Here is a 25,876-nt window from a genome sequence, read left to right as displayed (position 1 = left end):
CTCCTCAGCTGATAAATCAGTACTCCTCCATGTTGAACACCAATTGGAAAAAGCACCGGGGATGGCAAGGGCCTAGAATATAGTCTGGAAGGTGGTCTTCAGTGTCCATCACCAAAAGTTGCTCGGTAGCACTACTATTGGCCGTGCTGAACAAGTCCTGAAGAACGTAACTGCTAGGCTGGGTCTGTGACTGCTGGTGAAGGAATCAACAAGAGGGAAAAGCCTACTTTGCCCTCACCAATCTAACTGTTGCAGATGCATCTGTCCATGACAGTATTGGTAGGAGTCCTTGTGGAGACAAAGTCCTGCCTTCACATTGAAGATACCCTCCATTGTGTTATGTGGCACCATCACCATGTTAGATTTCAAACAGGTATAATAAGTCAAAACTGGGCATCCATAAGTTGCTGTGGGCCATCAGCAATTGCAGAATAGTATTTTATTACAATCTGTAACCTCATGACCCAACATATCCCCCAATCTCCCATTTCCATCAAGTTGGGGGACTCAATCATGATTCAATGAAGAATGCAGGTGTGCATGACAAGAGCAGCACTAGGCATGTCTAAAAATGATGTCAACCTAGTGAAACTACTTGCAAGTGATAGACAGAGCCAAGTGATCCCATAACCAACGGGTCAGACCTAAGCTATGCAGTCCTGCCACATCCAGTATTTGTTATTGGTGCTGGACAATTAAACAACTAACCAGATGAGGAAGCTCCATAAGTATCCTCATCCTCAATGATGGAGGAGCCCAGCACATCACTGCAAAAGATAAGGCTGAAGCATTTGCAACCATATTCAGCCAGAAGTGCTGAGTGGATTATCCATCTCCTCTTTCAGAGGTCCCCAGCATCACAGATGCCAGTCTTCAGCCAATTCAATTCACTCCATGTGATGACAAGAAATGACTGAAGGCACTGGATACTGCAAAGGCTATGGGTCCTGACAATATTATGGAAATAGTACTAAAGACTTGTTCTGCAGAACCAGCTGCACCCCTAGCCATGCTGTTCCAGTACAGCTACAATATTAGCATCTACCTGACAATGTGAAAAACTGACCAGGTACGTCTTGTACACAAAAAGCAGGACTTTTGCAGCCCGGCCAATTACTGCCCATCACAGAAAAGCGATGGAAGTTGTCATCAAGTGTGCTATAAAGTGTCACTTACACAGCAATAGCCTGCTCACTAACGCTCAGTTCGGGTTCCTGTAGGGCCATTCAATTCCTCTAGTCACAGCCTTGGTTCAAATAAGGACAAAAGAGTTGAACTAAAGAGGTAAGGTGAGAGTGACTGCACTTGTCATCAAGGCAGCATTTGAGTGAGTGTGGCATGAAGAAGCCTAACAGAACTGAAGTCAATGGGAATCAGGGGGAAAGCTCTCTGCTGATTGAAGTCATACTAGCACAAAGGAAGACGGTTGTGGTTGTTGGCGGTCAATCATCCCAGTCCCAGAACATCGCTGCAGAAGTTCATCAGTCCTAGGCCCAACCATCTTCAGCTGCTTCATCAATGAACTTCCTTCCATCATAAGGTCAGAAGTAGGGATGTTTATTGACGATTACACGATATTTAGCTCTATTCACGACTTCTCAGATACTGAAGCAGTCCGTGTCCAAATGCACAAAGACCTGGACAATCAGGCTTGGGCTGACAAGTGGAACAAAGCAGGTTGAGGGGTGATCTCATTGAGTTGTGCAAGATTATGACAGGTTTAGGTAAGGTGGAAAAAAAAAAGCTGTTTCCATTAGCTGATCACACAAGGACCAAGGAGACACCAATTTTAGGTTTTGAGGAACACAGTGATCAGGAAAGTGATGAAAGTGGTCATCAACAGTGCTATCAAATGGCACTTACTCAGCAATACCCTGCTCACTGGTACTCAGTTTGGGTTCTGCCAGGACCACTGAGCTCTAGACCTCATTACAGCCTTGGTCCAAACATGGACAAAAGAGTGGATTTCCAGAGGTGAGGTGATTGCCTTTGACACAAAGACGTCATTTGACCATATGTGGCATTAAGCCCCAGCGAAATTGAAGTCAATGGAAATGAATGGGAAAACTCTCACTGGTTAGATTCATATCTAGCACAGAGGAAGATGGATGTAGTTCTTGAAGGCCAAATATCTCAGCCCCAGAATATGTTGAAGCAGGAATTGCTCAGGCTAATGTTCTGGGCACAAATATCTTCAGCTGCTTCATCAATGACCTTCCTTCCATGCTTAGGTCAAAATTCAGGATGTTGGCTGATGATTACACTGTGCTCAGTACCATTCGCACCACCTCAGATGTAGCAAGACCTGAATAACATTCAGGTTTAGGCTAATAAGCAGCAAGTAACATTCGCACAGCACACTGCCAGGCAATGACCATCTTCAACAAGACAGAATATGAACAACTTCTCTTGACGTTCATTGGCATTGCCATTCCCGAATCACCGCCATCAACATCCTGGAAGTCACCATTGACCAGAAACTTAACTGGATCAGTCATAAGTATAAAACCATAGAACCATAAAGTTACGGTGCAGAAAGAGTCCAATCAGCCCATCATGTCTATGCCAGCCAAAAAGAGAAAAAAGAAATTAGCCGCTCATTTTAATCCCAATTTCCAGCATCTGGTCCGTAGCCTTGCATGTTACAGCACTTCAGATGTAGATCTTGGTTTCTTTTAATGAGTTGAGCATTTCAGCCTCAACCACCAACTTAGGCAGTGAATTCCAGACACCCACCACCCTTCGGGTGAAAATGTTTTTCCTCATGTCACCTCTAATCCTTCTACAAATCACCTTAAATCTATTCTCCCTAGTAATTGACCCCACAGCTAGGGGAAACAGGTCTTTCCTGTCCATCCTGTCTAAGCCGCTCAAAATTTTGTACATCTCAATTGGGCCACCCCTTAGCCTCCTCTGTTCTAAGGAAAACAACCCTAGCCTATCCAATGTCTCCTCATCGCTGCAATTTTCAATCCCTTGCAACATTCTTGTAAATCACCTTTACACCTTCTCTAGATCAAATATGCCCTTCCTGAAATGTGGTGCCCAGAACTGTACACAAAATTCCAGCTGTGGCCTAACCAGCGTTTTATGCAGTTCCATCATTACATCCCTGCTTTTGTATTCAATACCTTGCCCAAGAAAGGAGAGCATTCTATTTGCTTTCTTTACCACCTTGTCCACTGCCCTGCCACCTTCAAGGACCTGTGGGCATGCACTCCAAGGTCTCCCACTTCCTCAACCCCTCTCAACAATTTCCTGTTTATTGAGTATTGCCTTCCTTTGTTTGCCCTCCCCAAATGCATTACCTCACACTTTTCTGGATTGAATTCCATTTGTCACTTCTCCGGCCATTGAACCAAACCATTGATATAATTCTGGAGTCAACAGCTATCCTCTTCACTATCAACTGCAAAGTTCCCAATCATGCCTCCCACATTTAAGTCTAAATCATTAATATGTACAACAAACAGCAAGGTACTCAACACTGAGCCCTGTGGAAACTGCCTTCCAGTCGCAAAAACATCCATCGACCTTTATCCTTTGTTTCCTGTCACTGAGCCAATTTTGGATCCAACTTGCCACCTTCCCCTGTATCCCATGAGATCTCACTTTCCTGACCAGTCTGCCATGTGGGACCTTGTCAAATGCATTACTGAAGCCCATGTAGACAACGTCCACTGTACTACCCTCATCAATCCTCCTTGTTACTTCCTCAAAAAATTCTATTAAGCTAGTAAGACATGATCTCCCCTAACCAAACCATGCTGACGGTTCCTGATTAATCTGTGCCTTTCTAAGTAACAGTTCATCCTGTGTCTCAGGATTGTTTCCAGTAAGTTGCCCACCACCGCAGTCAGACTGACCGGCCTATAATTTTCTGGCTTATCCCTCACACCCTTTTTAAATAACGGTACAGCGTTCGCAGACCTCCAATTCTCTGGGACCCCTCCTGTATCTAATGAGGATTGGAAAATGATCCTCAGAGCATCTGCTATTTCCTCCCTGTCTTCCTTCAACAGCCTGGGATGCAATCCATCTGACCCTGGTGATTTATCCACCTTCAAGGATGCCTGACCCTCCAGTATTTCCTCTCTCACTATGCTTATTGTATCTATTATTTTACACTCCTCCTCTTTCACTAGAATGTCTGCATTATCCCTCTCCTGAGTGAAGACAGAGACAAAGCCCTCAATGAGAACCCTGCCCACATCTTCAGCATCAACCCACAAGTTACGATGTACATCTCTGATAGGACCTACCTTTTCCTTAGTTATTCTCTTGCTCTTAATGTACTGGTAAAACATCCTAGGATTTTCTTTGATTTACCTGCCAATACTTTTTCGTACCCTCTCTTTGCTTTCCTAATTTCCATTTTTACTTCATCCTTGTACTTTCTATACTCCTCTAAGCTTTCTACAGTATTAAGTCATTTGTGACTGTCATAAGCTTTCTTTTTCTACTTTATCTTGGCCTGTTTGCTTCTGGATAACCAGGGGGCCCTAGATTTGGCAGTACCACCCTTTTTCTTTGTAGGGACATGTTTACACTGTGCCAGTAGAATCTCACCTTTGAATCCCACTGATTTGACACAATTTTTCCTTCTAGTAGCTGTATCCAGCCCACTCTCGCCAGCTCACCTCTCAGCTTTGTAAAATTTGTCTTCCCCCAAGTTAGAACTTTTACTCTTGTTCTATCTTTGTCCTTTTCCATAGTGATGCTAAATCTAACAATATTATTGTCACCTTCTCCAAAACGGTTCCCCCCTGCTACTTCATCCACTTGCCCAGCTTCATTTCCTAAGACTAAACCTAGAATTGCGCCCCCTCTCATTGGGCTTGTCGCGTGCTGCCTAAAAATGCAGTTCAAGAATTTTGTGCCTTCTGTGCCCTTCAACTAGGGTAGTTGAAGTCCCCAGTGATTATTGCCCTATTGTTTTTGCACTCAGAAATTTGCCTACATATTTGCTCTTCTAACTCTCTTCCACTATTTGGGAATCTATAGTACACTCCTAACAATGTGGCTGCCCTTTTTTTATTTCTGAGCTCAACCCATATGGCCTCATTTAATGCTTCATTTAGCATATCATCCCTCCTCACAGCTGTAATTGATTCTTTAACCAATAATGCTACACCCCCACCTTTTATCCTCTTCCCTATCCTGCCTGAAAACTCCATGTCCAGGGATGTTGAGCTGCCATTTTTGCCCCTCCTTAGGCCATGTTTCCGTTATAGCGATGATATCATGCTGCCATGTATCTATCTGTGCCCTCAGCTCATCGACTTTATTTACTATGCTCCTTGTATTTACATATATAACTTTTAACGCTACCAAATTCATGTGCTGTACATTTTTAAACTGTGCTGCTTCTATCTTTCAGAGTCACTCACTAATTGTCTATCTCCCGTTCCCTGCTCTGAATATGCCTTCAGGTTCCCATCCCCCTCCCTCATAAAAATACTTTGGCTATGAGAGCAGGTCAGAGGCTGGAAATTTTGTTGTGAGTAATTCATCTCCCCAAAGCTTGTTCACTATTCTAAGACATAAGTCTTAGATGGACTGGTCTCCACTATCCTGGTTGAGTAGCTGCTACAATACTCAAGAAGCTTGACACAGCCAAAACAAAGAAGCCTGCTTGATCTGAACCCCATCAACCACCTTACACACTCACTCCCTGCACCATCAGCATACCATGGTTGCACTGTGTACCATCTACAAGATGCATTGCAGTACGTCACCAGGGCTCCTATATCAGCACCTTCCAAACCCACAGCCTATACCACCTAGATGAACAAGAGTAGAAGATGCATGGGAACACAACCACCTGCATGGTCACATCCAAGCCACACACCATCCTGAATTGGAAATATATTCCCAGTGCTTCACTGCTGCTGGGTCAAAATCATGGATCTCCCAAACTAACAGCACTGTAGGTGTACCTACACAAAATAGACTGCAATGGCTCAAGAGGGTGACTCACCATCACTTCTCACATCCAATCAAAGATGAACCTCAAACTCTAGCCTTGAAAGAATAAAATAAAAATTCCAAGTCGGTATCATACGTGGCTTGGAGGGGAGTTTTCAGTTGATAGTGTTCCTATGTACCTAATGCCCTTGTTCTTTTATATTGTAGAGGTTACAAGTTTGCATCGTGCACCCAAAGATGACTTAAGATAATTGGCAAAAATCCAGCGGAGAAATGAGAACGGTTTTTGAATGGCACGTTGTTATGATCTGGAATACACTGAAAGTAACAGTGGAAGGAGATTCAATAACTTTCAAAAAAGAATTTGATAAATACTTGAAAACGAGAATTTTGCTGGGTTATGGGGAAGGAGCGAGGTGGGTGTGGGACTAATTGGATAGCTCCTACAAAAGAACTGATATAGGGACAATGGGCCAAAAAGCTTCCTTCTGTGCAGGAAAATTGTGCATTTGCCTGATGCTGAAAAATTTCTCAGTATCTGGAAAAGATGTTTTTAGTTTAAAAACTATAACAGATGAAATGGAAAGAAAGGAGCTGGTTCTGGATTTCTTGATATAAATTTGAACATATGCCTCAACTACAGGGATGTCTTGTTAATACCCAGAGTCAAATCACAAAGGGGCATCTGGCCACATTTCTTCAACAAAGTGTTAGTTACAGAAAGTAACACACTTATTCAACGAATAATGTGGGAACAATAACTGGAAATTAATGAGAGCAGACAGCTTCCAGCAGCATCATGTATTTTAAAGTTACCTTGCATAGCAACAGTCATAACAGCAACCTAGTGACGGACTCAGTGTGGTGTCTTCTTGCAGCAGAGCTAAGCAGGATGAGGAGCAAACTTGATCTGTTCCTCAGGTTTGCTAGATATGTACCTGTTACAACTGTAACATGTCATTCCAAGATATTCACAGGCCTACATACAAAGTAATTTGTGGTACATAATGTGCTTCAGAAGCCAATACAGTGCTATATGAATTCAAATTGTTCTTGCTTTTTTATGCTATCTCATTTCTGGAGGGGAAATATATATAACTGGTATGAGGTCTAAAATGAAGTTTTCTTACAACTGGGTCACAAGTATTTCATATTTAGCAAAGCAACTGATAATTGCAGATACTGTAGACTTCCTTTCCTCTTTGCTGCTCTGTTTGCATAAAGAATGAAGATATTATTCCCCTTGGAGAGCTGGCTTTCCACATGCCTCGTTTAGTGGGTTAGGGAATTAATGTATTTCCCGTTACTTCAGTTTACGAGGCCTAACTGACCAGACCTGTTTTGCTGGGCTGTTAACTGGTTTTAGTAACTGAATGGAGCTTTTAAGATCAGATCTTCATCCAAATCTGCAGTGTTATTTCCCTGGAGCACCTTCAATTTAGAGGACTTCAGCATTTGCCCTTTTGCTCCTAGCTGTTCAGCACATAATGAGATTGAGAGTGAGACAGTTTCTGGGGCACTGACTGCACCAGATTTATTCACAACAGCATTTTACAGCCTGTAAAACATGCAGTGCTTCAAAAAGCTCACTTTCATCAGCATCACCGCTACACAGGTACTATATAACCTTTAAATAGCAATTTTATGAGTCTCCACTGCATTCTAGTCATTGGGATCAAGTTGTGTAAATGACAGAGTACATCAGGGTTATCTGAGTATGGTAATTACACAGTAGCAAAAGTGATGTGTTAATATTTAAAACTATTGCTATGACCAAAGAAATGAGGTGTAGAACAGTCCCGGATGTGTTGATGATATTGCACAGGAATTTCACAGGAGCAGCACATTAGTCAACTTGAGGATTATGCTAATAGTTGTGTGGTTTAATAGTCTTCTAGGTGCCACATTGTGACACTAATAGTGGCACTCATGTATGCAGTGCCATGTGTTGATGTCCATGCACGACATGCAACCTGTGGAGTGTACATACTGTGGGTATGGTGGGGTGGAGCATGATGACTGGTTGCACGGCTTATAATTGTGTCATGGTACCAGTTTCTCTTGGGTGTTACCTCCATGTTCCTGGCCACACAGTTAGAAAAATTCCAAACAGAACTCTGTAAAGAAATGCCCCCTGGAAAGTAATTGCAGTGCAGTTAAACAACCAATAAACCCACACATTCAGTCTCATATGTTTTTGTTTTTTTAAGCACATTTTTTTTTTATTGCCAGGAACCAAGCAGTGTGCAAAGTGTATATGAACACTATTGTAAGAAAAGCAGAGTGACCTAGAGATGTGGCTTGGTGTTTACATATGCCTACTGCTGCCAATTTGCAAGCAGTGATTAAAGAGCATTTCCATAGACTCCAGTGTCTTCTTAAATTTCTTTTTCTGAACTATGTTCATCAACGATGGACTAAGCATCAGCATGGATATTGGGAGTAACATCAAGCTCATCTGGAGACAATCTCCTTCAGCAACCTCCCCCTTTAACACATTCCTAGGGGGCTAGGGGGCTCAGGCCCAAAACATATTACATTCAGTTTACATTTATCTTTTTATTTCTGAAAAAAAGCGACCTTTCTAAGTTTTTCATCCTGCACTCATCAGGACACCCGCAATAATACCAATATAAGGGGAAAACAACAACTTTTACTGTGTGTGAAGAGAGGGCTGATTGGTTGGCAAACAGCATTGCCATGGAGAATGCACCAGTGATGGTGACTACAATTAACTGCCAAGCATTGTTTGAAATTTAAACCAGACAGCTTGACCCTGATTGGTCAAGGCATTGCCCTGTGGAATGAGTCAGCGAATGGCTGTCATATTTTGTTCAGCTGAAACAGGCGCAATGTGTGTACATGTTCTTTTTGACTGCAAAGAGCAGGGCCCTGTGTATTAATATATTTAGCTTCCAGTGATTGCAAATGTGCTAAACTGCGATCCTGACTGACAATCTTAAATTGGTTGTCAATGTAATTTTAGCACATCTAATATTGGACACTGTGTTTTAAATTTTTCATGCATGAGCTGGTTGGGTGCAGTCTGTACACTGCCCGTTGTGAACAGCGGCTGGGCCATGCTGTTTGATACGATCCGCCAGTCTTTGGGTTTTGCGGCCTACATACCTATTACCCCACTGGCACTGAAATCCATATATCACATTACTCATTTGTGTGATAGGCAGAACATCTTTTTGGCTTGAGGGCAGCATCCTGTTAGTGGCGAATACCACTTGTGTTGCTACTGCATAGTAGCAGCATGAAACAGCTACCTTCACCTGTTGCACCTGTTCCTGATGTGACATTTTTTGACATTTATTTGGAGAAAGACAACCTGTATTTGGGAAAAACTACCTAGATAGTCAATATCAACAACAAACAGATGAACACGGATCAGATCTAAACTCTGCAGTCCTGCCACATCCAGTTGTGAATGGTGGTGGGCAATTAAACAACTCACTGGAGGAGGAGGTTCCACAAATATCCACGTCCTCAATGATGGAGGAGCCCAGCACATCAGTGTAAAAGATAAGGATGAAGCATTCGCAACAGTCTTCAGCCAGAAGTGCCAAATGGATGACCCATCTCTGCCTATCCGGAGGTCCCCAGCATCACAGATGCCAGTCTTCAGCCAATTTGATTCACTCCACATGATATCAAGAAACAGCTGAAAGCACTGGATACTGCGAAGGCTATGGGCCCTGACAATATTCTGGCAATTGTACTGAAGACTTGTGCTGCAGAACTTGCCGCGCCCCTAGCCAAGCTGTTCCAGTACAGCTACAATACAGGCATCTACCCGGCTATGTGGACAATTATCCAAGTGTGTCCTGTATACAAAAAGCAGGACAAATCCAACCCAGCCAATTACCGCCCATCAGTCTATTCTCGATTATCAGTAAAGTAATGGAAAGGTTCATCAACAGTGCTATCAAGCAGCACTTGCTTAGCAATAACCTGCTCACTGACGTTGAGTTTGGGCTCTGCCAGAGCCTCTTGGCTCCTGACCTCATTACAGCCTTAGTTCAAACATGGACAAAAGAGCTGAGCTCTCGAGGTGAAGTGAGAGTAACTGCCCTTAATATCAAGGCCGCACTTGACTGAGTGTGGCATCAAAGAGCCCGAGCAAAACTGAAGTCAATGGGAATCGGGGGGAAAACTCCCCGCTGATTGGAGTCATACATAGCACAAAAGAAGATGGTTGTGGTTGTTGGAGGTCAATCATCTCAGCTCCAGGACATCAGTTCAGGAGCTCCTCAGGGTAATGTCCTCGGCCCAACCATCTTCAGGGATCCTGCGATGAGTAACTCACCTCCTGACTCCCCAAAGCCTGTCCACCACCTAAAGGCACAAGTCAGGAGTGTGATGGAATACTCCCCACTTGCCTGGATGAGTGCAGCTCCCACAACACTCAAGAAGCTTGACACCGTTCAGGACAAAGCAGCCCACTTGATTGGCACCCCATCCATAAACATTCACTCCCTCCACCACTGACGCACAGAAGCAGCAGTGTGTATCATCTACAAGATGCACTGCAGGAATTCACCAAGCTCCTTCGACTGCACCCTCTAAACCCATGACCACTACCATCTAGAAGGAAAAGAGCAGAAGATAGATGGGAATGCCACCACCTGGAAGTTCCCCTCCAAGTCACTCACCATCCTGACTTGGAAATATATCGCCGTTCCTTCACTGTCGCTAAGTCAAAATCCTGGAACTCCCACCCTAACAGTACTGCGGGTGTACCTACACCACACGGACTGCAGCCATTCAAGAAGGCAACTCATCACCATCTTCTCAAGGACAACTAGGGATGGACAATAAATGCTGGCCCAGCCAGTGAAGCCCACATACCACGAATGAATTAAAAAAAAGATTGAGGAAACTGGGCCTGTATCCTCTAGAGTTTTGAAGACAGAGGTGATCTCATTGAAACTTACAAAATGATTACAGGGTATGACAGGGTAAATGTGGATAGGATGTTTCCCCTGGCTGATGAGTTTAGAATCAGGGTATACTGTCTCAGAATAAGGGGCAGACTATTTAAGATGAGGAAGAATTTCTTCACGCAAAGGTGGTCAATCTTTGGAATTCTGTACCCCAAAGGGCTGTGGAAGCTCAATCATTGAGCATGTTCAAGACTGAAATCAATAGATTTCTGGATACAAATGACATCAAGGGATATGGGGATGGAGTGGGAAAGTGGTGTTGAGGCAGAAGATCAGCCATGATCTAATTGAATGGCGGAGCAGGCTGAATGGGCTGAATAGCCTACTCCTGCTCCCACCTCCTATGTTTTGCAAACATTAAAAAATCACATGAAACTAGTGCAAAGTTGGGAAAGCAAAGGAAAGTTGCTTTTCCGCCAAAAAAAATTAAGTACTGTGTTTTTCACTCCAATTGCTGCCTCCATTTGGAGACAAAAATTCTGTTCCTGGAGTTAATCTCCAACATTGCACAAGGAGAGCGAAGAACAAACAATATCTTAAGGTGAAGTGGGGTTTAAAGGAGAAAATTGGAGGGCTATGGGGAAAGAAAAGGGGAGCGGGGCTAATTAGAAAAACTCTCAACTAGCCTCACAGTCACGTTGAGCTGAATGGCTTCCTCTGTTCTGTCTCATTCTATCATTCTAGAGGTCAGTGATAATTAGGCCATGGGTCGTAGGCATGAGATTTTTAATAAGATATTTCTCTAGAGTACAGGCTTAGGATTTGTGGAGATGTAAAACTGAGGTGCAGCACTACCCTCATTGGCACAATTAGAGGGCTGAGTGGCAGCATGATTAAATTGCTAGGGAAGGATAGTCACTTGAGTCAGCTAAGGGAGCAGGGATTAAATACAACATTAATAGGTAAATTAGAAAAAAAAATGAGTGAGATGAGACATTCGTTGGAAAAGTCAAAATGGGCAGAGTCTTGCCCTTGCCAAGCGGGCTCGGCGGGGGTGGTCAGGAAGCCGCCCACCGCCCGCAATCGGGGCTGGAAGGCAATTTCATGGGCCACTTAAAGCCCACCGCACGTGAAACCCAAACGCTGCCACTGTGCGGGCAGTGGGGGGGCGGGGGGGGTGGGATGCGCAGGCATGCATGGTGGTGAAGCTGAGACAGTTCACTAATCTGTTTCTCAAAGTCACTTGGTGGCCAGAGCCTATAATTATAGTTGTGAAAATATCTATTCTATATATATATATATATACACATACATGCACATATATTATATACACATGGACATACATATATCTATATACACATGCATACACATATATATATATTTTTAATATACATATATTAGTTTATGGACTCAAGAATTGTGGGAATAATATCAACACCCAACTCGAGAGGTGGAGTGATAAAGACTGAAAAACTACAGGAGGACATAGGCTGTCAGATGCAGCTCAGCACAGAAAAATATAGAGCAAAATTTTTAGCTCGGAAGGCGCACGCCCGACCGTTCTAGTGTGAAATGACGCGCGTTGACATCGGGCAAGCGTCCCAGCATCAAAGCGTGACAGTTCGGTCGGCAGGCACGCACGGGAATTAGCAGTGCGCCTGCCCACAATTAAAAGGCCTGTTAAGGCTATTAAATGATCAATTAAGTTAAATTTTTCATTGCCTGTCCAACCTTAGAGTTGGTGGGCAAGCGAAAAGGCCAAGCGGCCATTGCAATTTTTAGGAAACCTCATCCACGGGCGGGATGAGGTTTCCAAAGCAAAAAAAAAATTTTAAGTTTAATTAATAACATTACCTGCTCATGTGACAGAATCGCATGAGGGGACATGTTTTATTACATTATTTATTTCTTTTTTTAAAAATGCTTCATCTCGCTGAGGCAGCTCTGTGCCTTAGGGAGATTATAAAGTGCACACTCGCATGCCTGCACTACCACCACCCCCCCCCCCCACCTCCGCCAACGTCCGCACAGGCAGCACTGAGTACTGACGCTCGCGTTTCACATGCGGTGGGCTTTAATTGGCCTGCCAGCATGAAATTGCCTTCCGGCCCCGATTGCGGGAGGTGGGCGGCTTCCTGACCACCCCCGCCGAGCCCGCTTGGCAAGGTCAAGATTCTGTCCATGAAGTTGCCTAAAAACAAAAGGGAAGTACACTTGGGAAAAGTATTTCATTTACTGTGGAGCTTTGGGACATCTTACTGCTATTGAAGACACTATTAAATGGAAGTTCTTTCTTTTAAGATGTATTTTAATATTTTTTGAAATTAAGAATAGGGAAAGGGCATGCACCTTGAATGGTAATATTTTAAATGGAGAATCGGAACAATGAACACACAAGTTATTGAAATCTGCAATGCAAGCAGATTTAAAAGGAAACTATTCTCACGCATAGAGAACATCAAGAACTAGAAGGCAAAGGTTCAAAATAATTGGCAATAGAAGTAAATGTGATATTAGGAAAACTTTCTTCACCCAGAGGGTGGTTGGAGTCTGGAATGAACTTCCTGAAAGGGTGGTGGAGGCAGGTTCGATTGAGGTATTCAAAAGGAAATTGGATTGTTATCTGAAAAGAGAGAATGTGCAAGGTTACGGGGATAAGGCAGGGGAGTGGGACTAGGTGGAATGCTCTTTCAGAGAGCCAGTTCAGAATTGATGGGCCGAATGGCCTCCTGCTGCACTATAAAGATACTGTGATAGCCTTTGGTTTGTACCTGTAGAGAATTCAAAAGCAAGAAGGTCATATTAAACTTGTGTTTTTGATCATCACATTATTGAAAGGATATAAAAACAACGTGAAAGATACATTTTAAAAATATTCTTTCATGGGATGGGGGGGGTCGCTGGCAAGGCCAGCATTTGTTGCCCATCCCTAATTGCTCTTGAATTGCGTGGCTTGCTTGGCCATTTCAGTGGGCAGTTAAGAGTCAACCACATTGCTGACTACGTAAGAATGGCAGATTTCCTTTCCTAAAGAACATTAACGAACCAGATGGGTACCAGGATGCTGCCTGGGCTGGAGGGCCTGAGCCATGAGGAAAGATTGGATAGGCTGGGGTTGTTTTCCTTGGAGCAGCGAAGGGAACCTGATAGAGGTGTATAAGATTATGAGCAGTATAGATAGGGTGGATAGGGAAAAAAAACTTTACTACAATATGTGTCTTATACTCTAACATTCAAGGTAAGTAAGATGTATATGTGAATTAACTAAGAGTGGTCGAACACACCACACTACAGAGTAAATGACAGAAGTCCATGGATTTCTCAAGAATCCACCCAGATGTCAGTAAACATCAAGTCAAACAATCTCATTGAAACTCTTTTCTCATGAGGGATTCCCAGCTTCTCCATGGAAGATGTCTCCTTGGAATTCTCTCCAAATGTCATTCCCACTCAGACGGCTTTAACAATGGTCTATTTCACAGGGTTTCAGTCTCACTTTCCGAGATTCCTTTTCCCTGGATTCCTGAGTACACTCAAACACTAGCTCACAAGCACACTGTCAGACCTATGGCTGTGCCAGGTAGAATATAACTGCTCTAAAAGGGTACCTTTGCCCCAAGGCCCTCTTTACTTAAAGCCTGCTCCCTGCAGCCATTTCTGTAACTTTTGAACTTAAGTGGACCTCTGCCTGTCCTGTCTGTGTGACATTTCTTGCCTGGTAGTCTCCTAAAACTGACTGCTTCAAGAAGAGTTGTTCACTGACTCTTGAACTGTTTTGGTGACCTATCAAAACACTCCCAGAGGGCCCCACCTTTGTTATTAGGCAGGAACCAAGGTAACGTGCATTGAAACATCCTGTATCTTAAATATTATAGTCTCCCCAGATTGCTAATTTAGCACCCAGGAACACAAAGAGCAATGATCTTATGGCAAACCAATCCCCTTTTAAGAAAGAAAGCTTCACTACAGTGAAGGTTTCTTTACAATGGCTATACAGTTTCTTGACAAGAAATACTTAACATCATAACTTTTAACATAGTTTATTACATACTATACCGATAAACTTATCATTTTGTTTCACAACTGCATCTGTTGTACTATACAATTCACAAAGACTTAACCAAAACAAAAGTCAATACATATAACAAATAGGATTAGCAGGGTTTAAACATCACAGAATTATCATAACTTAATGTTCTTCTTATTCTTAGTCTTTAACTCGGCAAAGAATGTTTCGTTTCAGTCCACAGTCCAAATGTCATCCTTTCCATTAGCTGTAGGCATAAATCTACCTCTAAACTCATTACTCCTTTCACAAAGAAGTTCTAACAGTTCATCAGCCTTGGTTTTTATTTCTGCATTCAACCAAGTGTTCTGATTCATCAGCAATTACTTTTCTTGTGACTGGCACTCAAGTGTTCTCACCAGTTCTCATTTTCCACCAGCAAATTCATCTTTTGTGGGTGAGAGTTGGCTCTCTACCCTGATCAGTTTTCCTTCAATTGACCATTATTGGCAATAAGCTTCTTTTGTTTGTCCACAGCAATTTTTTAGGAGTTTGGTAAGATCAGTGTGACCAAGTGCCTGCTGCAATACATTTGTTGCCATGTTACTGTCTCTGCTAGCCAAACATTACCCAATAAAAAAAACCTACCCCTTCTTTAGCTAACCTAGGAACAGTTCCCACTGTAACAATTCCATTTCCTAAGTCACTTCGTAAATTGACTTTACACAAAGGAACAGGTTGATAAGTTACATGAATATCTCCTGTTAATCCTATTTCCTTCATCAAACTATTTGGAACACAAATTATATCATCAGCCACCATCAGTGACTGATCTGCCCCAGTATCTCTTAAAATATTAATTGGTTTACTTAAATAAAAACAAAAAAACTGCAGATGCTGGAAATCCAAAACGAAAACAGAATTACCTGGAAAAACTCAGCAGGTCTGGTAGCATCGACGGAGAAGAAAAGAGTTGACGTTTCGAGTCCTCATGCCCCTTCAACAGAGAGGTTTACTTATTTTGTTGGGGGAGTAAGGGAACACTTCTCCCTTCAAAATAAAACATTTAGAACCTCCAGTAGCCTGACTCAGTTTAGCAGTAGTCAAGGAAGAATTCTTTTGACTATCCTGAGCCATATCCTCTATTCTAATGTGTACTGAGGGAACATGTTTCAGCTGTAACACTGCTACTGTTTTAGTATCCATTTCCTCATCTGCTCCAGCCATTTCTGAGGTTTTTTTAAGTGTTCTTACTACTGCCACTCTTTTACCTTTCAGCTTCCAACAATGGGCTTTGATATGGCCTGTCTTATGGCAATAAAAGCATTTCAATTTATTTCACCCCTTTTATTCTCTACACCATCGTGTTACTGGATTGGGAAACCATCTGCCTCTCCCATAAAGCTGGATTCTTTCCTGTTCTTCCAGTTTTCCTTTTGGTTTACAGATGAAGATCTGCTGCCCCCTGGCTGCCTATGTGATATATCACTCCTATCTGCCAGAACTGCTGCTTCTTGTACCTTAGAAACTTATGGTCTTCCAAGTATGACCTAAAAGCTATTGGGATGCTATTTTGAAATTCTCCCATTATCATGAGCTCCCTCACATTTTCAAAATTTTGTTCTAAAATTCAGGGATCAAAACCACCACTCCCACAACATTTCTTTTTCTCGAGCAAATTCTACAAAGGTTTCATTTGGTCTTTTCTTTAAAGCCCAAAATTACAGCTGATATGCTTCAGGGACAAGCTCGTAAGCTTTAAGTACTGCAGTTTTAACTATCTCATAATCTGAAAATTGTTCTTCTCAAAGACTAGAATATTTATCCATAGCCTTCCCAGCCAACACGCTTTGCAAACTGAGAGTCCATGTGACCACTTTAGTTGGTTAGCCACATTTTTGAATGAGATAAAATATTTCTCAACCCTGTTTTCAGCGAATTTAGGCATTAGACGTAGATTCTTTGTTATATCAAAGCTCAGAATGGAGCATGATTCCTCATATAAACCACATAACTTTCTGTCACTCTGTACCCTAAGTTTTTCTCTAGCCAGTTCATGCTGTCTGATTTATTTCCCTCTTTGAAACTTGAGCTTTATCATTTTCATTTCTTTTTCCATCTCAAGTTGCTTCATTTCTTTTCCCTTTTCAAGTTCAAGTTTCTTCATCTACAACTGAATTCTAGCTAATTCAACTGAATTCACTTTTGCTTCTTCCAATTCCAGATGCTGTGTTATTACCTCGACTATTTCTGCTTTCTTAGCCAATGCTTTTAATTCTAACTCTAACTTTTCTGCTAATGAAATTAACCTAGCCTTGGTTAATTGTTGCAAATCACTTAAGGATAAATCTGCCCTCTTCAGAAAAGGCTTAGGGATTCAATCAATATTGTAAAATTCACCACGGGCAGAAATTTTCGCTCGGTGGGCGGGTGCGCTTGAGTGTGAAATGACGCACATTAAAGTCAGCTGAGTGTGCCGGTGATAACACACGGTTGCGCCATAGTTCGGTTGGCGGGCGTGAGCCAGAGTCGGCAGCGTGCCCACCGACAATTAAAAGGCCTGTTAAGGTCATTAACTAATAAATTAACCTACATTTTTCAGTGCCCATCCAACCTAACAGTTGACAGGCAGACAAAAAGGCCAAGCAGCCTTTGCATTTTTTTGGAAACATCATCCCACACATGGATAAGGTTTCCAAAAGCAAATAAAAATAAAATAAAAGTCTTACAAGTGAATTAATAACATGTCCCTGCTCATGTGAGAGTGTCACATGAGGGGACATGTTTTATTACATTTTTCTTCTTTTAACAATGCCTCATCTCCCTGAGGTGTCAGAGATTAATCACACCAAGGCATTGTTAATACATAGAAACCCCATTTATTACTTGCGCACAAGAGAGAACAATACAACGAGAGCTATTATACCGTCTCAAAGCAGAATACACAAACACTTGCTTAAAAGCATTTTACAGCCAATCAATAAAGTTTGCACATCTCAATCCGCTTATTTGCAAAAATTTACTGACCAATCCATATTCCAGTAAATTTCCATTCCCACCACAACAGACATTGTGGTTACGCAAATGCTTATCACAACTTTAATTACATTCGGCCTGAGAAAGAACAACATGGAATGTCTCAGGGCTCATCCTACAACAGTAGTCAGACAAGATGGTATTGTTCTTCAAGGTTGAAGTATTTTTCTCTTAGGCCATGGCATTTAATTCAATTTCTCCATTAACCCTTTTAGTACTAAGTGGGCTCCCTATAGTTGTCTAGGCCACCACAGAGGCAGTTCTGTGCCTCAGGGAGATTATGAAGCCCTCACTCACGCGCATGTGTGAAGTTCACGCTCGGCCCACTTGCCCTCTTCTCGCACAGCTCGCGTTTCATGCTGGGCAGGCCTTAATTGGCCTGCCAGTGTGAAATCACAGTCCCGTGGCGATCGCGAGTGGCAGGCAGATTCCTGACCACTCCTGTCGAGCCCTCCTGCCAAGGGCAAAATTCTGCCCAATGGAAACTTATAAACCCTAACCTCAGCAAGTATCAGCATTCGTATTTGTCTGTGGATCCGAGATCCCGGACAATCCCCCAGTTTATGTTACAATCCTTGGCCAGAACCCAGGGTGTGGAGGAGATCTGGTTAGAGTCCAATAATGTTTTGTTTAAAGTAGATGAAGGTTGAAATTCAAGACACCTGCTTTTGGAATAAAGCCACAAGATTCCATGAGTTTTGAAGAAACAAAAGAAACAAACTTGACTATACAAGTTCAGAAAGACAAAACAATTTACAAGGTGTATTTTATACTCTTAACATTCAGGGTAAGTATGAGATACATGACAATTAATAGAGAAACTGTGGTCGAACACACCACATTACAGAATAAATGAGAAATGCAACCAAGACAGAGAGACCCTCCCACTCGGATAGCTTTTAACAATGGTCCACCTCACAGGATTTCAAGCCCGCCTTCTGAGATTCCTTCTTCCTAGATTCCTGAGTTCACTGGAACACTAGCTTACAAGCACACTCTCAGATCAATGGCTGTCCAAGCAGAACACCACTGCTTCAAAGTGGTACCTTTGCCCCAGTGGCCCTCTTAAAGTCTGCTCCCTGCAGCCCTTTCTCTAACTTTTGAACTTAACTTGGACCAATGCCTGTCCCTGCCTCTGTGACACATCTTGGCTGGCAGACTCCCCAAAACTGACTGCTTCAAGAAGAGTTATTCATTGACCCTTGAACTGTTCTGATGACCTAACAAAACACTCCCTGAGGGTCCCACCCTTGTTACTAGGCAAGAACCAATGTAACAAACATTGGAACATCCTTTATCTTAAGTGTTACAATCTCCACAGGCTGCTAATTTGGCACCCAGGAACACAAAGATCAATGATTTCATGACAGACTGTTCTCCTTGGAGATTTGATAGAGATATTCAAAATCGTGAGGGGACTGGACAGAGTAGATAGGGAAACTAGAAACCTAGCTTTAATGCCTTTCTCTTTCAGATGCTGATTGACCTGGTGTGAATTTTCAGTATTTTCTGTTAAGACAAGAAGGATCATGACCCAGAGGGCACAGATTTAAGGTGATTGCAAAAGAAAATGGAAACATAAGGAAAACATTTTACGCAGCACATATTTAGGATCTGGAATGCACTGCCTGAGAGTGTGGTGAAGGCAGATTCAAACACGACATTCAAGAGGAAATTGGATCATTATCTGAAAGAGAAAATTGTGTAGGTTTGTGGGGAAATGGTAGGGGAGTGGTACTGGTTGGGTCGCTTTTGCAGCGCCATATATTTTTATGATGGGCCGAATGGCCTACTGTGCTGTAACCATTCTACGAATAACAACAGCTGTTGTGAGTCCTACAGGTCTGAGCCACTGATGCAGGTGTTGTTGCAACACAAGGGACCAGTTCTATGCTGATTTCTTATTACCCTGCATTTATCTGCACATATCCACAAGACCTGGAAAGAATTTGGCTCTGGCTCAACATTTAAATTTATTGCCTCTGGGAAAGAGTGAAATGCATTTAAAAATCCATCCTGCTGAGGTCCAGGAAGCCTTCCCCCTTCTCGCTAGACCCTTGGATCCCTCATATTTCTGGGAAGTTGTGTGTCTTCTTCCGTGAAGACAGAACTAAAGCAGTTGTTTCCTTGTTCTCTATTATAAATTCTCCCATTTGAGACTGTAAGGGATCTATATTTATCTTCACTAATCTTTTTCTTTTTACATACTTATAGAAACTTTTACAGTTTGCTTTTATGTTTCTTGCAAGTTTACTTTCATATTTTTCCCCTCTTAATCAATCTCTTAGTCCTCCTTTGCTGAATTCTAAACTGCTCCCAATCCTCAGGCTTGCTATTTTTCTAACAACTTTATATGACTCCTCTTTGGATCTAATTCTATCCTTAATTTCTTTTGTTAGCCATGGTTGGGCCGCTTTTCCTGTTGCATTTTTTTGTGCCAGAAAGGAATGTATAATTGTTGCAATGTGTACATTCGTTCCTTAAATACTAGCCATTGCCTATCCACCATCATGCCTTTTAATGAAGTTCCCCAATCTAAGCCAACTCATGCTTTATACATTCATAGTTTCCTCTGTTAAGATTTAGAACTCTAGTTTCAGGTCGGACTACTTCACTAATGAAGAGTTCTATCATGTTATGGTCACTGTTCCCTAAAGGACCCCACACAACAAGATTATTAATTAACCCCTTCTCATTGCACAATACCAAATGTAGGATAGCATGTTCCCTAGTTGGTTCCTTGACATACTGGTCTAAAAAACCATCTTGTACACACTCCAGGAATTCATCCGCCACAGTATTATTGCTAATTTGTCTTGCTCAGTCTATATGTAGATTCCTTTTGGCTTTACAGTGGATTGATACAGCTGAGTGGCTTGCTAGAATTTTAGAGTCAACCACATTGTTGTGAACATAAGAACATAAGAAATAGGAACAGGAGTAGACCATCTGGCCCCTCGAGCCTGCTCTGCCATTCAATAAGATTACGGCTGATCTTCTGTGTTTCGATTTCCACATTCCCATCTAACCCCGATAACCTTTGATTCCCTTGCCTAACAAGAATCTATCTACATCTGCCTTAAAAATATTCAATGACCCCGCCCCGCCGCCTTCTGAGGCAGAGAGTTCCAAAGTCGCACAACTCTGAGAGAAAAAATTTCTCCTCATCTCTGTCCTAAAAGGGCGACCCCTAATTTTAAACAGTGCCCCCCTAGTTCTGGACTCACCCACAAGAGGAAACAGCCTTTCAACGTCAACTTTGCCAAGGCCATTCAGGATCTTGTATACTTCAACAAATCACCCCTCACTCTTCTAAACTCCAGTAGAAACAAGCCCAGTCTGTCCAACCTTTCCTCATAAGACAACCCACTCATTCCAGGTATCAATTTAGTAAACCTCCTTTGAACCATCTCCATTGCATTTACATCCTTCCTTAAATAAGGAGACCAAAACTGCACATAGTATTCGAGGCGCGGTCTCACCAATGCCCTGTATAACTGAAGCATAACATCCTTATTTTTATGTTATATCCCTCTCGTAATAAAGGATAGCATTCCATGAGCTTTCTTAATTACTTGCTGTACCTTCATACTAACTTTTTATGACTCATGTACTAGAACATCTAGATCCCTCTGCACCTCAGAATTATGCAGCTGTTCTCCATTTAAATAATACTCTGCTTTTTTTGTTCTTCCTGCCAAAGTGAACAACTTCACATTTTCCCACATTAAACTCCATTTGCCACATCTTTGCCCACTCATTCAGTATCTATATCCATCTGCAACCTCCTCATGTCCTCTTCACAACATACTTTCCTATCTATCTTTGTGTCATCTGTAAATGTAGCTACCATGTCTTCACTCCCCTCATCTAAGTCATCGATATAAATTGTAAGAAGTTGAGGCCCCAGTACAGACCCCTGTGGGACTCCACTCATCACATCCTGCCAGTCAGAAAGAGACCCATTTATACATACTCTCTGCTTTTTACCAGCCAGCCAATCTTCTATCCATGCTAATATGTTACCCACCACACCATGCGCTTTTATTTTCCATAATAATCTTTGATGTGCCACCTTATCAAATGCCTTCTGGAAATCCAAGAAAAGTACATTTACAAGCTCCCCTTTATCTACAGCGCATGTTACTCCTTCAAAAAACTCCAATAAATTGGGTAAGCATGATTTTCCTTTCACAAAACCATGCTGATTGTTCCCGATTGCCTTGAGCTCTTCTAAGTGCTTCCTTAATGATCGATTCTAATAACTTCCCCACGACAGATGTCAAACTAACTGGTCTACAGTTTCCTGTTTTCTGCCTCCCTCCCTTCTTAAATAGAGGAGCTATGTTTGCTACTTTCCAGTCTGATGGAACCTTTCCAGAGTCTAGCAAATTTTGGAAAATTAACACCAGCGCATCGACTACCTCATTAGCCGCCTCTTTTAAGTCCCTGGAATGTGTTCCATTGGGACCTGGAGACTTGCCAGCCCGGCAGCTCCATCAATTTGCTCAATAACGCTTCCCTAGTGATTTCAATTTCACCAATTTCCTTTCTCCCGTTCACCTCTTGATTTGCAGCTATTACTGGAATGTTTTTTGTATCCTCTATAGTGAACACAGAAGCTAAATATTTGTTTATTTCCTCCGTTATTTCCTTTTTATCTACTATTAACACCCTATTGTCACTCATTAGAGAACCAATGCTCACTTTACTTACTCCTTTCCTTTTTAAATACCTGTAGAAACTCTTGCTAACCATTTTTACATTTCTAGCTAGCTTCCTCTCATACTCTAATTTTGTTCTTTTCATTAACCTTTTACCATTCTCTATATTCCACCCAATAATCTGTCCTGCCACTCATCTTTGCGGGGTTGTATGCTTTTCCCTTAAGTTTGATGCTTTCCTTAACTTCTTTAGTTAACCACAAATGGTGGGTCCCCCCCCCTTAGAATTTTTTTTTATAGTTGGAATGTACTTATTCTGAATACTCTGAAATATCCCTGGAGTTACATGTTTGGATTCACATGTAGACCAGACAAGAATGGCAGATTGCTTTCCCTAAAGGACATAGTGAACCAGATGAGTTTGTACAACAATCAATGACGGTTTCCTAGTCACCATTACTGAGACTAGCTTTTACTTCCAGAATTATTACTTGAATTTAGATCCCACTAGCTGCTGTGGTGGGATTTGAACCCATGTCCTCAGATCATTAGCCTGGGTCTCCAGATTACTAGTCCAATGACATTACCACTATGCCACCATCTCCCCATAACTGCTTCCAGGTCAAGTGTTGCATGCCACATGGACCAATATTTTTTATTATTTAAATTATATTTGATACCTTTATAATTGATGCAGCCTCTTAACAGTCAATTTCAAGCATTAAAAAAATTGCAAATTCCCCAAACGTTTTAAATTAATTACAAATTGCACTTAATATTTTTGCTTCCAGGTCGATTGTTCTATAAGTCATCAATATAGATTGTAAATAGCTGAGACTTCAGCACTGATGCTGTAGCACCTCATTAGTAATAGTCTGCTAACCTGAAAATCACTTGTTTATTCCTACTCTGTTTTCTGTCCTTTATTCAGTGCACTATTCATTTTAATACAACCTTATGAGCCCTCATCTTGTGCATCAACCTTTTGTCTGGCACCTTATTGAGTGCCTCTTGCAAATCCAAATATACTACATCCATTGGCTTCTCTTTATCTATCCTGCTAAATCCTCAAAAGGCTCTGATAGCTTTGTCAAACATTTCCCTTTCACATAATCATTTTGGCTCTGCTTAATCACATTATGATTTTCTAAGTGCTCTGTTACCACTTCCTTGATGATGGATTCCAGCATTTTCCTGATGAATTGTGTCAGGCTAACTGGCCCGTAATTCCCCATTTTCTGACTCCATCCTTAAATAGTGGGATAACATTTTCTACCTTCCAATCCACTGGAACTGTTCTAGAATCTGGGGCAGAGTTTTTAGGTTGGCGTGTGGGCGTGCGCCCAACTCAATTGGACTAAAAATCGCGCGTGATGACATCGGCCGAGTGTCCCGATGCCATCCCACGCTCTCACGATATTCCGGTCGGCGGGTATGTGTGAAAGTCGGAAGCGTGCCCGCCAACAATTGAGAGGCCTATTAAGGTCATCAAAGTTGCAATTGTCGCCGATTTTTCGTGGTCCGTCCAACCTTACAGTTGGCGGACGGGCGAATTGGCCAGGCGGAATTTGCATTTCTCATGAAACCTCATCCAAGGATGGGATGAGGTTTCCGTTATTAAATTTAAAAAAATAACTTGTGGACAGCATTTTTACCATGTATATGTTCAGGTGGCTGATTGTGATGCATGGACATCTTTTTCATGATTTTAAAATCTTTATTTATTGGTTTTAAAGTCTTCAGCTCCCTGAGGCAGCTCTCTGCCTTCAGGGGGCTTTCATTCAGCGCTTGCCCCTGCCTGTGCTTACGGTCAGTGCCCACCCTCCTCCTGCCCCCACCCTAGCAGCGCAGAGCATTTTGGTGTGTGCTTCACGCTGGCTGGCCAGCCATTAATTGGCCAGCCAGCGTGAAATATCGGTCAGGGGCTGATTGCAGTCGGCGGTCCATTCCCTGGCAGTTCCCATGCTCACATGCCAACCTAAAAATCTTGCCTCTAGAGAAATAATGTCAGCCTTTTATTGAAATAATAAAAATCTCTGAGCACTTTTCTCAGCTTCTTGTACATTACATTTGCCTTCATTGTGAATTCTGAGTGAACAACATTCTAGTATTTGGCTCCTGTGGCAGCCTGGCAATAAGTTTTACAAGATCGAAGCCAATGTTCCGTCACATGTATCGTGCATTGAGCACTAACATGGCCCCTAAAATCCTGCCATATGCTAGAACCAGTAGAGCTTTCCAAAGTCCAAAGTGACTTTTGAAGCGTAACTACTTGGAGTGAAATTTTGTGAAAATTGTTTTTCCAGGGCCCTGCAGTGCTATTGGTAGATTGTTGATTTCCATGGAGACAATACGGAACAACACTGATTTTACAAGGCCTTTGCTTTTTGAGTAAAGCACACATCAGTTTTATTTTTTCACAATTTAACTGAAGAAAAGTTCCCCTGGAGGCTTTGAGGTTTATGCTTTCGCTACTCATATTTAAAGACTTGGATTTTCACAAGAGTGTTTTTAAATATTGCAGGCTTTTTCTTTGGGCGTATGGCCAACAAAGATAAGGGTGAAGAGGTCCTAAAAACTTTGGATCCTTGTACTTGAGTGGATAGTCTGTGGTAAGCTCTTCACTGACATCATTAGGGTGAACCTGCAGCTTGGCTAAGTAACAAAGCAGAGTGTTTCAAATGATGATCTGACCCCTAGGATATATTCCATAAATGTTTCATTGTGACAAGCAGGTCACTCAGCCTCACAGTGAGTTGGAGGAGGTGGGGGGGTGGGGGGGGGGGGGGGGGGGGGGGGGGGGGGGGGGGGGGTGGTGCAGGGGCTATTGGGAACGGTCTGTTTAATATGATAGTAATGCATGCCACGTAGCACACAATGCCACTGATTTGTGGTGACTAAGTCACATTCCATTTCATTCCAGGTCTTCTGGTGGTCTCTCGAGGCAATAATTCCACAAAATGTCCATTGCTCCATTAAAAATGTGAAAGATCTGTGTTAGAATATTATTATATTTTCCTCTTTGTATGTATTTGATTTTTTTCTCTGCTCTTGAACCCCAAATACAGAAGATTCACGGTCAGTACATGGGATTTAGTTGAAGTGGAGAAAAGTGTTTAGCAGCAATTAAGGAAGGATTCTGAGCTTTGGAAGTGTTAAGGCAACACTGGACCTTGTTCTGGGGTATGTAGTGGGTAAGGTGGATCCTGTGTCAGTAGGGGAACATTTAGGGAACAGTGATCATAATACCATAAAGTTTAGGTTAGCCTTTTTTATGTCTTGGGTAAATGAGTTCGTTGGCCAACCGTACTCAAACCGCACACCTTCCTATGTTTTCTTCAATCAATAAC

The 25,876-nt window shown here is 42.2% G+C and overlaps 1 protein-coding gene across 2 annotated transcripts in view; it reads left to right on the top strand.

Annotated features, from left to right (window-relative positions):
* Positions 1-25,876, top strand: part of sh3pxd2aa (SH3 and PX domains 2Aa) — a 528,636-nt gene that overhangs the window by 377,084 nt on the left and 125,676 nt on the right. The window lies entirely within an intron of this gene.

Source organism: Carcharodon carcharias, chromosome 17, assembly GCF_017639515.1.
Source record: "Carcharodon carcharias isolate sCarCar2 chromosome 17, sCarCar2.pri, whole genome shotgun sequence".
In the NCBI taxonomy this organism is placed as follows: Eukaryota; Metazoa; Chordata; class Chondrichthyes; order Lamniformes; family Lamnidae; genus Carcharodon; species Carcharodon carcharias.
Note: the sequence above shows the minus strand (reverse complement) of the source record. Positions and strands in the feature narration are given on the sequence as shown.